We start from the raw sequence: 12,594 nt of genomic DNA on the forward strand, positions 1-12,594 counted from the left end.
AAGTGTGTGTGTCCTGTAGAGATTCCAGCTTCTCATCGTGGATGATGGAGAGACTAATTTACCTTGCATAGATGAGTGCGGGTAGGGAGAGAGGCAGAGAGGGACCTCAAGAACAGATCCATTTCTGGGCTTCACCCTCACTTTAGTACCCCTGATGATTTCTATGTGCCTTTATAGTCATCCCAGTGGGAGAGACTGTGTCATCTCAAGTAGTGTTTTTTTTTTTCCTCCGCTATTAGCCAAATGGTAAATTCCTGATCCAGGGGCTATACATGAAAATACGCAGATAGGAATTTATTTAATATATGTTTAACTGTTGAATAAAGTAGTCTAATTTATGATAATGCCAGAATCAATCTGGCATGCTGGTGTAACAGTATCACTCCTGAGGACAGAAAGTACTGATGGGCTAATAATTTTACTGCTTTCTATTTTGCATGCACTGCAGTTTCCAAAATCAATAAAGAATGTAGTACCTCAGCAGACTTACAATTTAGACTGTAAGAATCTCTGTTCTTGACTAAAGTCCTGTTGTATCTAAATAAGGGGAGTTAGTTTCATCCTTGGTGTTTAGAAGTGATTTTCTGTGTTGTCACTTTCTTTCAAGGGAAAGTACGATGTATTACCCATAAGATTTTGAGTAATGTAAAAGGCAAAGCAAAGAATGCTGCTGAAGCAGGTGGATATTTTTGAAATACAAAAAGCTAAAAATGGCATGCTTTTATTTGGATCTTAAGATCATGAAATTATATTTGGGGTACAGAAGGCAAATTGTCTTTCAGAACTTTATGAGTGACCAGTGCATATTTTGTTTGGATTTAAGACTTGCTCATAAATGCATAGACTACACATACATAAGAATGCATAGAATTAATAGGCAACATTGAAATAAATATATATAAAGCAATAAATTGGTAGTGCCTGTCTAGATAAAGCTTAGCATTTAAAAGGGCAGTTCACCCCACCCAAGAAAAGTCAGCAAGGCTGCAAGAGTTGTAAAGTAGTTCTCAAGGTTACTACAAAATGTCCCTTTGTTTCTTTGATGCCTTCATCCTTTTTGAAATGCTGTGCACACAGTCAAATTAAAATTGTTTTCTTTCAGGCTTTCTACTACAAATCCTGTTTTACTATGTAGTTTACCCAGTTTACCTAAACATTAGTCATCCAAAGAGCAGGGGATCTTTTATTCATATGCTTCTATGTCAATAGAACCACAGCCTTAAAAACCATTTTGTCTTCTATTCCCTACATGTAATCCTTCCAGATAGTATTTCAAGACATTTTATAAATTCTATGCTTTTTTACTGTACAAGTGGAAGAAAATCTGGCATCAATGTTGTCTGATGACTTAAGCATTTTCTTTAATCTTCAGAAATGCCTTTATACCTTGAATGAAAGCACTGTATTCTCAACTTTTATAATCCAAATAAGAATTTTTTTTAGGAGCATAGTTGGTTTGCATTGCAGGTAGCTTAGCATTTATTTTACTCTTATTGGCTGCAGGTATTACCTAGAAATGAGGATGGAAACACAGCCTAGGAAATCAGCCTTTCCTCATCTGTTTCTGAAGAACTGAAGTGTCTGTGCTTTGTTGTTTTCTTTTCTGAGTGTAAGTAAAGTTTTGCTGCATGCTTCACTAACCTCCTTGCTTGCTAGAGACAGTATCATTGTCTGTCCTATCTGAACATGCCTCTCACTCAGAAACTGACAGCCATTTAGAGATGAATCAGTTGTAAAGCTCATGTGCTTCTGAAAGCAATATAAATACCTATGAATTTGGAGAAGCTGGTGGTAGGTTGGTAGAAGATATGCACACCCCAAAAATTTTTGCTGAATTGTATCATTATTTTGTCCACCCAAGGCTGTGTGTACTCCTCATCAGGCAATTGTTCCCTCATCATATCTTATTATTTTCTCCAGGTCAGATTTTCCAATATCGTTTGGGCAAAAGTTGGAAGACCTGTGAGTAACTAGTTACTTCTTTCTTTTTTTCAAATTGGTATGCTTTAGTCAGCTAATTAAGGACTTTACAAGTCCAACATGTATTGACCATGAAGACGTTATACTTGAAAGCTGATGATTTTTTCTACTGATTTCATTAGACTTTGAATGATCAGAGATTCTTCAGTTCTGGGCCTTAAATATACATCACTTGAAAAAATATTCTTCTCCTTTCCATTTGTTAAGTGAATTCTACCTTGAGTGCTTTCCTCTGTACCCCAGTAAGCTCCACGATTCTTGCTCCTTTTTACTCAGAAGCAGCTTGTGTTTTGAATTCAGTCCCACTTGGTTCATCATGACTTTTCTGCAAATTTTTATGCTTAATAACGCTACTTTTGCTCAATTTGTGCAAACATATTTTGGACTTGTTACAATTTGATTTTCTGTCAGGGATAGTTCCAAAAAAGAGAAAATGATGGGCAGAGGAAATGATGCTAGTGTATATCTTATTTGCAATTCTAATAACAGCAGCTTTGTGAATTTGAACACATTAGTAAAGAGCACTTCATTCAAGTGCATATTACCACAGAACTTACTAAACATGCCTAAGAATAATGCTATTCCAATTTGGGCAAATTAGATGGATAACATCATTTACAGCAGTTGTTAATTAGGCATCAGCTTAATCACAGCATAATTCTGTTAATTGCTTATCACAATGGGGTTAACTTTCTGTCATTTATATTTATTTAATTTTTAATTAGAATGATACACTTGATATTTTTCACTGGCCACTTTATAAAAAAATAGTCATGATGTAAATGTTCAGCACGATAATACTCGAAGAGATCTCCTGAGTCACCAATTTGGCTGACATCACCAACCCATATAATTCCTTTCATAAATTTCTCTCCATGTCTTTAAACTAGTTAGGTTCCTCGCCTCTGCTGCCCAAATGGAGGTTTGTTGCAGTGCCATAACCCTGACATGTTTAGAAGCTTTCCACTTGCCAGCCTCAAATTTATGCCTTTGTTCTTATGGCAGAATTGTTTTATTGTCTAAATAAGTTTTTCTCCTATGTAGCTTACAGCACATGATTTATTTGTAGAATAAACTCCCTCTCACTTTTCACTTCCCTGAGATGGGCAAACCAACTCCTTTTAGCCTCCTTCAGTAAGATCTACATTCTTGTGCCCTGAACATGGCTGGCAAGCCATTAGTGCTCCTTAATTCCAGCTGTAATGGCAGCTTTTAACTCCACTTCTCGTGTAGATGGAAACAGAAATGCCATTCACTGTCAGATGAATGACAGATAGCAGGAGGTGTAGATGACTTTCGCTGGCTGTAGGAAATGAGTCCAGAAGTGATTGGTTGGCTTCTTATTCTGGCTAAATTATCAGATATGGCAGTGTCTTAATTACAACTGTTTGAGACATCTAAGTAAATTTTTTCAAACCAAGCCCATCATGGTAATTTTATTTATGTATACACCTGAAAAATACGTAGTGCTATTAATGTTAGTAATTTAGCCTGGGCAAGATAGAAAGTTGTTGTGATTCTTAGGGAATAAATTTTTCATTGTGAATTGTAATACTGGTAAACAACTGGAGAACAATCCTGTACTGAGAAGAGAATTAGAGGACTAGCTAGGAAAAAACTGTGCTGTGAACCAAAGAGTCTTGGTAGACAGCAAGCAGAGCATGACCCAGCAGTGAATCCCAGGAGAAGAGGGCCAACAGAATCCTGGCCTGTATTAGCAGGGCTCTGGGAAATTATTATTTCCTTTTACTCAGCACTTGTTGAATTACATCTAAAATGGTGCATCTTTGCCCACTTGCTGCCTTCTTTCTGAAAGGAAATAAATGGATTAACTGAAGAAAGTTCACTGGAGGGCCACCAAGATGGTAAAGGGCTGATGCACCTGACCAGCTGAGGAGAAGCTAATAGACCAGAGTTGTTTCAGCCTAGAGATGGCTTTGTGGGAGACACCCTCACAACAGCCTCTGCTACCTCAAGGCTGTTTGTGAAAAGATGGACTTTCACTGTGGTACAGGTAAGAGGGCTATGATGGCTAAGAGGACTAGAAGTCTATAGAAGTAAGTTGAAATAAAAGTATTTCAGACTGAATGTAAGGAGAAGAATTCCCATTGTGAGAACCAGGGGACACCAGGTCCAGTAGGAAAACGGAATACCCAGAGAGGTTAGGCAGTCTCCATTCTTCAAAGTATTTTTGGATATGACTATTTTAAACCCTTAGCAACCTGATGTGACATGCATTGAGAAGAAAGTTGAACCTGAAGATCTCCTGAGAACCTTGAAGTAAAGGATTAAGCATGTATTCAAGATTCCTTATGTCAATAGTAGTATTTGATTGGGTTCTTCCTTTTGGACTCATAAAACTTGCTAATGGATGTTACACAAATACCCAGTCATTTAGTTCTGTCCTGTATGTCTTCTTTCTTGACTGGGTTTTATATTCAGATCCCTTTCAGAAAATACCTCTTGAAGTAATATTTTCTTTCTAATTTTAATTTTACTTCTTTTTTTCCTTTTCTTTTTCTTCCTTCACTTCAAAACAATGTAATACCACAGTCTGCTACAATATTACTTTAGTCATTTTAATTCCCTTCAGTCTTGGAAATTAGCAAAGAGCCCAGTATCCTTTCACCTTTGAGTATTTGTATTTCTCTCCTAAATAATGAAAAATATGACTTATAAGAAAGATCAAACTGGTTACAGAAAAGATTGTGTCTTTGTGTTTTTTTAGTATTTAGTATTTTTAGTATCCAATGATTCTGAACACTTTGGATTCCTAAAGTAATTACTTCGGCCACACTTCCCAGGAATGGTTGGTTTTCAGATATTTTTAAACTGTTCCTTTCACGATAACAAAAGACAACAGTACTGTGGTTTCAGTTGGTTTTTTTTTCCCAAGAACACTATGTAGATCAAATGAGACAAGTCACATCAGTCTTCAACTGGAAAATATGATGTTTCCTATCCCTAAGATGTATTATATGTAAGGAAAAAAAAAAAAAAGTAAGTGTAACAAAGAAGTTCCAGTGTTGTTCAGAGTTTAACTTACTCAAAAGCCCAGGCAAGCCCAAGTTTTAGCAAGAAGTGCCATCTTTATTAGGCCAGCCAGGACTTTCACTTCAAACAGCCAACACTGCTATTCTTTTTGGTTCAGCTGTTATGTTGTTGATAGATTTAGCAGTCATACACTACAACTGCTAGACTCTGACTGTAGACCTTGCATCACTTTAAAAAGAAAATCATGTTAGTCCTATTTTCTACTCACCTGCAGATTCTGAAAGTTTTCAAATAGCTTTTTCGTTGTATGTGTAATCTACTTGAACATAAATAGGATACAACGAGTAGTGAAATTTCTGTCACCTAAAGTGATCTTTGTTTCCTTGCATACAACTGCTACTGACTCAGCTTTCCAGATTCCTAAACAAATAGTTATTTTTAATTAGGACAGTCTTTTCTACTGCTTCTTTTCTGAAGCTGAAGGACTACATTTTCACAGGAAGTTACTTTTGCCATTCTCGTAAATCAGATAGGAGTATTTAAATACTTATGTGTTTTAAATGCCAATTTATTAACAAAACGCACTTATCAAAAGTGGACTGTCACCTTAGATATTTTCTCACGTGTCTAGTTAAAGCAATGTTATCTAGAACATTAATCAACTTCAGGTGTTGTCAGGGCATTTAATCAGTAGCAAGTACAGTTCACAGCTGCTTTTTCTCCTTAATCAGATGAAAATATGTGCATTTTTACTGCATTGTTTTAGAGAAGACTCCAAAACTTTGGAGTGCAACAACTTTTATGTGTCTTCAGAGATAAATTTAATGAATCTGTTGTGATTTGTCCTTTTTATTAAAATAGAGTATAGCTTTGAGAAGGCAGCCTAACTTCAAGCTGTTCCTGTGACTGTGTATGTGCGTCACAGTCCTGGCCCCAGGAGATGCATCTGAACAGTGTCCCAGCAAGGAGGGGAAGTGACCCATGTCTTCTGCAGACCTTGTATTTCTGGTTGCCAGGCCAGAAGAGGTATCAGCCCTGAAAAGAACCTGTATGCTTTGTGCACTTTCTAAAGAAAATTATAGTCCTATCCTTTGGTCATGGGGATTTTGGGTGCCCATTAACAAACCAGAAGTGCAGGCAGGACCATGCAGGACAACTGTCCCCTATTTAGAGATAGTAACTTAATATTTTCTTTGTTGCTTTCTGAGGAATGATCTTCATCTAGGTTATTTTTAGTTTGTTTTTTAAGTCTGATTCTGTTAATCCTCAATTGGTATAATGCATCATTTTATGATTTCACATATTACCACTTTTGTGAAGTTGGCTTACTCTTTTCTTGAAGCTCACACCCTCTGAAATGTATTTTAAGTTGGTGAAAACATTAATTATTGAACTAGGGCATGAAGAATATTTTTTTAAGATATAAAGGATGTTTTCCTAGTATTAGTAAGCTGTAGCAGTTGTGCCACATGATATATTTTCAGTTTTGGGAACATGCTCCAGTGGAAAGTGTAGGAGGTGGGTCTCCATCCAGGCTCTCCACCTTCAGCTCTCTTCTCAGATTTTGGGGAGACATTTGTGTAGATTCACCTCACCTAACTCTAGGTGTTGCAGTTGTTTGAGCACTTTAGTTAGACAATTAGTGGGAAGAAATGGAGATGATTCTGTTCTTTTAACCTCCTGTTAAAGATAGGTTTGAGGAATCTGTTTAGATGTGCCTGCTTCTGATCATTATATGCAAAGGGAATTGAATGTTTGGTTTGCGTGCAGGCAACTGTATTGTAGACACGTGGACTCAAGTGTCATAAACACTATCTTTAGTTGTCCTTTGCCTCATTTCTCTGTTTATTGAAAGGTGACTATAGTTTGTCCCTCTCTCACAGATGGGGAAATAATCTTACTGATTGCAAAGTTCTCAGATAAAATGATGGAACCTTCCTACATGAACACATTAGAAACAAGGAATACAGCCATATGAATATTGTTCAGGTCCAGAAAATCCATGCAGACCCAACTGTTATCTATACTATTGGAGGTAAACTTGATCGTGTAACCTACATTACTGAAGTTACATGTATTTTTTCATATTCTATCTTGCATTGTGTTTTTATGCATAACTGCACTTATGACCATTTCTCAAAGTTTCCTCTTACCTCCTCTTAAGATAGAAACTAATTAAAACCTTACTAGACCACTTCTCTCATATCTTCCATTCCAGTGAATTTTTTTCCTGCTCAGCTCAATCAGTGTTCTGGCTTCATTACTTAAAAGAAATGTGGCCCAACTTATTTTCTAATTTTTATCATCAGCCTTTAAAATGGACTTCTACTGATTTTGAGCTTGTTAAAGTCACTGTTTAAAATCTGTTGGGAGCAGATATATCTGTACTTCTGTGAAGTCAAGTATTTAATGTTTTGTTCCTACCTGGGAACACACCTAACCTGTTAAATTTAAAGAGATAACCACTGGACAACTGAAGAGCATCTGTATGTGTACAGCAAAGCAAATGCTTGAGCTCTTTCTCCAGAGGATTCACCTTTGTGCTCACTGGGATCTGAATTTTTTTTCCTTAAGTATAGATGTCTCTGCCAATAAAGATATCAGGTGTCCTTCATCTCCCTGATTCTTGAGACAGCCCCATTGTTTGATTTTTCAAGGAGATAGTGTTGTCAGTTCACGTCTGGTGAAAGCAAGAATTACTTTGTTCTCTTAAGAAATAGAATGTAATAATTTTAGGGAGAAGGCTTCCGTAAGACCTTATAGCAGATTTCAGTACTTGAAGGTAGCCTACAAGGAGGTTGGAGAGAGATTTTTCATAAGGACATGCAGTGATAGGACAAGGATGAAAGTATTGAAATGGAAAGACAGTGGGTTTAGACTGGATATTAGGAAGAAATTCTTTACAGTGAGGTTGGTGAGACACTGGAAGTGGTTGAGAAGGCATCCACAGAGAAGTTGTGGATGTCCCATCCCTGGAAGAGTTTAAGGTCAGGCTGGATAGAGCTTTGAGCAACCTGGGCTAGGGGAAGGTGTCCCTGCCCATGGCAGAAGAGTTGGAATTAGATGATCTCTGAGATCTTTTTCAACCCTAATCATTCTATGGTTTTATGGAAATCAAGGTATTGTACATACATGCCTTCCTAGGCTGTGAATTGTTCTAAAAACTTATTTTGATGCATAAAATGGAGTATTTTGATACTTTAAAGAGCTGATATGAAATATGGTTGAAACAGAGACTATGCCTTTATGCATTCTCACTGTTCTTTAGTTCAGGGAGTATTTGAAGTTTTTTTCGATTGTCATAGTTTCACTCTAAACTGTTAGTCTTTAATATGCTGCGAACTTCTCATTAACTCATTTTTGTAGCAATAGCAATTAGAGAACTCTTAAACTAAGCATAGCCATGGTAGTGTCTTTGAAGAGTTAAACTGAGTATATTGACACAACTTTCTTTCTGCAGGAATGTGATGAGTCAGCTTAGGCTCTAGTTAAAAATTTTAATTTTAGACAGAGTAACTGAAAAGAATGGCACTTGTCTGATTATTCAGTTATTTAATTAGCCTTTTACGTAGGACCAAGAGTTATATAGTCACTAGTATGGGCAGAAGTGTAGTGAGTTTGTTTTGAAATGTTATGTAGAATACATAACTCATTCACCAGGGGATAGAATATAGAAATTAGAAGATTTGCTATGATTAATTGATCACAAAGAACAGGAAGATTCCAGGCAAGGCTAAAAAAAAGAGTACCAAACAAACCTTGCCTTGATACTGGTTAACCTCTTTTTGAACTCTTTTATTGTGTATGACAAAGGCAAGGGTGTTTATCTGTGGGAAAAAAAATCTTATTATATGGTATTTCTAAGATAACTGTGAGTAAATTGTAAGTTAATTTTATCTAATTAGCTATATAAAACATTGTTTATGAGCAGGTTTGTATAAAACCTGCCAAGAAGGCTTATTAAGAAATTACTAATCACCTGAGGATGACTGAACAGGAGTGCTTAGTTTTGCTTAACAGTAGCATGATGGTTTGGTTTTATCTTATGCCTGAACTCTTTCCTCTTTTCTTCTCATTTCACTCTGCTCTCCAGGACAACTCTCTGATTAATTTTCCTGTGTGTAGCAGAAAATAATAAGTTACCTGATTTAAGCAAATAATTAACAAGCATATCCAGTCATTTAACTGTACCTCAGCAAATCTCACCACAAAATTTTATGCTACAAAAATCCTTTAAGCCCTCTAAATAGTCAACACTTCATGGCTATAGTGAGTTTTCAAGAATGAAATGAACTAAAGAATATTAAGTTAAAACAGAAATATTAGTACCAAGGTCTAGCTAATAGTAATTCACATAAGAGTAAACCTAATCTGTTGCAATGTAAAAAGCAAAAGTATCCTGTTTTTTATCCTTCCTCCCCATAAATATGTACAATTTTCTAATAGTGCCTGCTTATCTCAGATAGGGTACACAAATCTACTGTTAATCTGGGCACAAAGCAAATACAGAAATGGATTGAACTGGCAAAATACAAATTTGCTATTAGTTAATGGAGAGAATCTGGACATGGACAATACAATGAAGAATTACCAAGAATCTATATGTAGAAGGGAGAGCTTCCCCCTGTCAGATTAATTTTTGTAGGTATACTTATACTCAGGGATAATTCAAGAGGCAAATTCAGCTGTCACCGAAACACTAACAATAGATTCCTGTGTGTACATACTTATGTATAAACACATGTTTAAACGAGATTTTAAATCTGCATAACATTTGATATCTACATGGCTTGCAGACTACCATGGACATCTCCTGAATGGCTAGATAAAGGAGCATAACTATTCTTTGTCCTCAGTCTTTACTGCCTAACCCTTGCATCTGGCATACTGTGTTCTGACTGAATAGAAAATATTAGGATACACTAGACTAGAAGAGATTGGAATAGAATAGAATGTTTCAGTTGAAAAGGACTTACAACAGCTATCTAGTCCAACTGCGTGACCAAATCAATGCTGATCAAATTAAAACCTTGATGAGCATTGTCCAAATGCCTCTTAGACACTGTCAGGCTTGGGGCACTGATCACCTCTCTTGGAAATCTTCCATGTTCAACCACCCTCTGGTAAAAAAAAATTCTTCCCAATATCTGCTTTAAACCTCTTCTGACACACCTTTGAACCATTCCCATTCAGCCTATCTCTGGATATAAGGCAGAAGAGATCACCATCTCCATCCCTCTCCACTTCCTGTCTTCAGAGAGCAATGTAGGGGCACCCCTCAGCCTGCTTTTTGAATTACAGTCTTCAAGCTTCCACTTCACCATTACTTATCCTTCTAAATCTTCCCATAGAAATGTGCTACTTCAGCTGGCATCATCATGGCCTTGAGTCTTCCATCACCCTGACACAGTGCTCTCCCTCAGTGCAGCTGTGCAGCTAGCTGCTGACATTTAGTGATGGCCTGTAATGCAATGGTCCATGTTTGACCTCTTGGCTATGAGATGGCTTTTCCCTGAATATTTCCTGCTGGTGGTATTATTTGCTGAAAGGCTGTCACAGATACACCATGAGTTTCACTAAACCATTAACAAACAGTAGCAGGGGACATCTGCAAAATGAAGAATATACTGTCTTAATAATTTTGCTCTGTGAAAATTATGAGTGAATACAATGTGAGAATCATCCTCAAAACACCTTTTTGTTAAAGAGAGAACACAACTAAGGGTTTGTGAACTGCAATGTGTCTTATACTTTGTGAGATGCTACCCAGGTCACTCATTGATATATGTGTGCATGTGTAAGTGATAAACAAAATCAGATAAACCGGATGGCTTTGTCTACCTTCACCTTAAGAGTGGATGTAACATCTCTTTGCATATGACACCATTATATTGCTGTTGCTGTCCTAGCATCATATCCCCTCAATGACACTGTGGTATATAAAGTGCATAAATAAATCATTTATCCTTTTAGAATAAGATGGAGTGAATTATATTTGGAATAGAGAGGCAGAATCTGAAAGCAGGCTATGTCCTCATCAAGTGTAAATTATCCTTAAAATTATCCTGCAGCAACTATTCTTCAGGCTCAAAATATTTTAGAGCTTTCATATTCCTTTGATATTTACCCTCAGCTACTGACAGGGCAAATACCAAAGTGGATACAAGATGAAAATTGTAAATTGCTCATTAAAGAATTTGGAGTACTAGGTCTTTTACTCAGCTTTGAAACTCTGATGTAGATTACTCATTGACATCTTAATAACTATTTTGGGATTATTTCAAGCTCTAAAGAGTGCTGTAGGGTGGGTCTATAGTATTTGACAAGTCGGACACCGGGCATATTCTTTGTTTTTTATAATTGTTCACATGCATAACCGTTGAAGTTGTAGGTGGTTGTTCTGAAAGACAAATAATATTTTAAGCCAAAAACATAAATATGAAGGCAATCAGACTTCACAATAATTATCTGTTCCCTGTTACATTAAAATAAAAAAACCAAAACCCACAACCCTCAACATAATTTGTAAAAGAAAGCTATATATGCTGCATGTTAGAGTGGAACTCAGCATAATGAATGACCAATTTAACTGAAAAAAGAGGCAAATTCAATATGTGAAAGAATCTCCTTTCTATAGAATGCCTGGGGTGGTCTAAGTGTCTAAAAATGTGAGTAATGAAAACAGGCTTAGCCTGGATTTCCTGCAGAGATCTGTACTTCAGTTTCACCTGGCATGATTTGTTGCAGCTAATCTTACCACGTTGCCTAATAAGTGTGCTATGAAAACCTGTTACTCAATTCTGGTACTGACTTTGCTTTTCTAGTGTTTTGTTTAACCACTTTTTTTTTAGGACAAAGTGAAAAGTCTAAGTGCCATAAATTTACTTGTTGAAGGTGATAGTTGGTTCTGGGTTTGAGTAGTATGAGATGATGCCTTTGGTCACCTTAGTGGAAGTCTTTGTGTTATATATTTATTCTCATGATCCATAAATTGTTCTGAAAAATCCTTTCACACTTACCAGCTCAAAGGCAACTTTGTCCTTGTTTGGCTCTGAATTTTTTGGGGAACGTTAGGGAGGGAGAGGGGGGGCATGACAACATTACAAGCCTTGCTGTAATATCTTAGATTTGTAGAGGACTGTAGCCGTATTTCCATCATGTTACCTAGGTGTTAAACAAAAAGGCTATTTCTTTTTGAAGAAGCTTGGTAATGCATGTTTTTTTAGATCTAATCCAACTCTAACATTTTTATTTGTTTAAAAAACAAAAAGCCACCAATCTCTATCAAACAAAGTAATGCCACAGTGTTGCAAAGCTTTCCATGTCAAACATGTCATAATTTTATGTTTTAGAATACAAGCAAACATTTCCCAGTCATTACTCATGCACCGTGTACGATGAGCTCCGGGGTGGGTGTCAGTAGAGCTGATGTGATGGTGACTGCAGCGTTCTCCCTGGCACTGAGGGTGTGTTCCAGGAGAGGGAAGCTCAGTCTGTGGCATTACATGGGCGTGTATTTTTGTAAGACAAAGATGAGATTGCCCATGGATGTGTGAAAATTTTCACACTGCTTCCTAGGTAGCAAGATTTTGGCAAAGCTCTTGGCTTGGAGGTCTTTGA

The 12,594-nt window shown here is 36.8% G+C and overlaps 1 protein-coding gene across 2 annotated transcripts in view; it reads left to right on the forward strand.

Moving 5' to 3' along the window:
• The window catches only part of HNF4G (hepatocyte nuclear factor 4 gamma), a 59,492-nt gene that overhangs the window by 23,367 nt on the left and 23,531 nt on the right, over positions 1 to 12,594 (forward strand). The window contains exons 1-2 of one of the 2 annotated variants that reach the window (XM_088176385.1): positions 1,485 to 1,609; positions 1,921 to 1,962. The exons of the other annotated variant lie outside the window; for it this stretch is intronic. The gene's annotated coding sequence lies outside the window, so the exon portion shown is untranslated. Of the gene's footprint in view, positions 1 to 1,484; positions 1,610 to 1,920; positions 1,963 to 12,594 lie in introns of those variants that run through there. 2 annotated transcript variants of the gene reach the window in all.

This window comes from Sturnus vulgaris, chromosome 1, assembly GCF_052056855.1.
Source record: "Sturnus vulgaris isolate bStuVul1 chromosome 1, bStuVul1.hap1, whole genome shotgun sequence".
Taxonomy (NCBI): Eukaryota; Metazoa; Chordata; class Aves; order Passeriformes; family Sturnidae; genus Sturnus; species Sturnus vulgaris.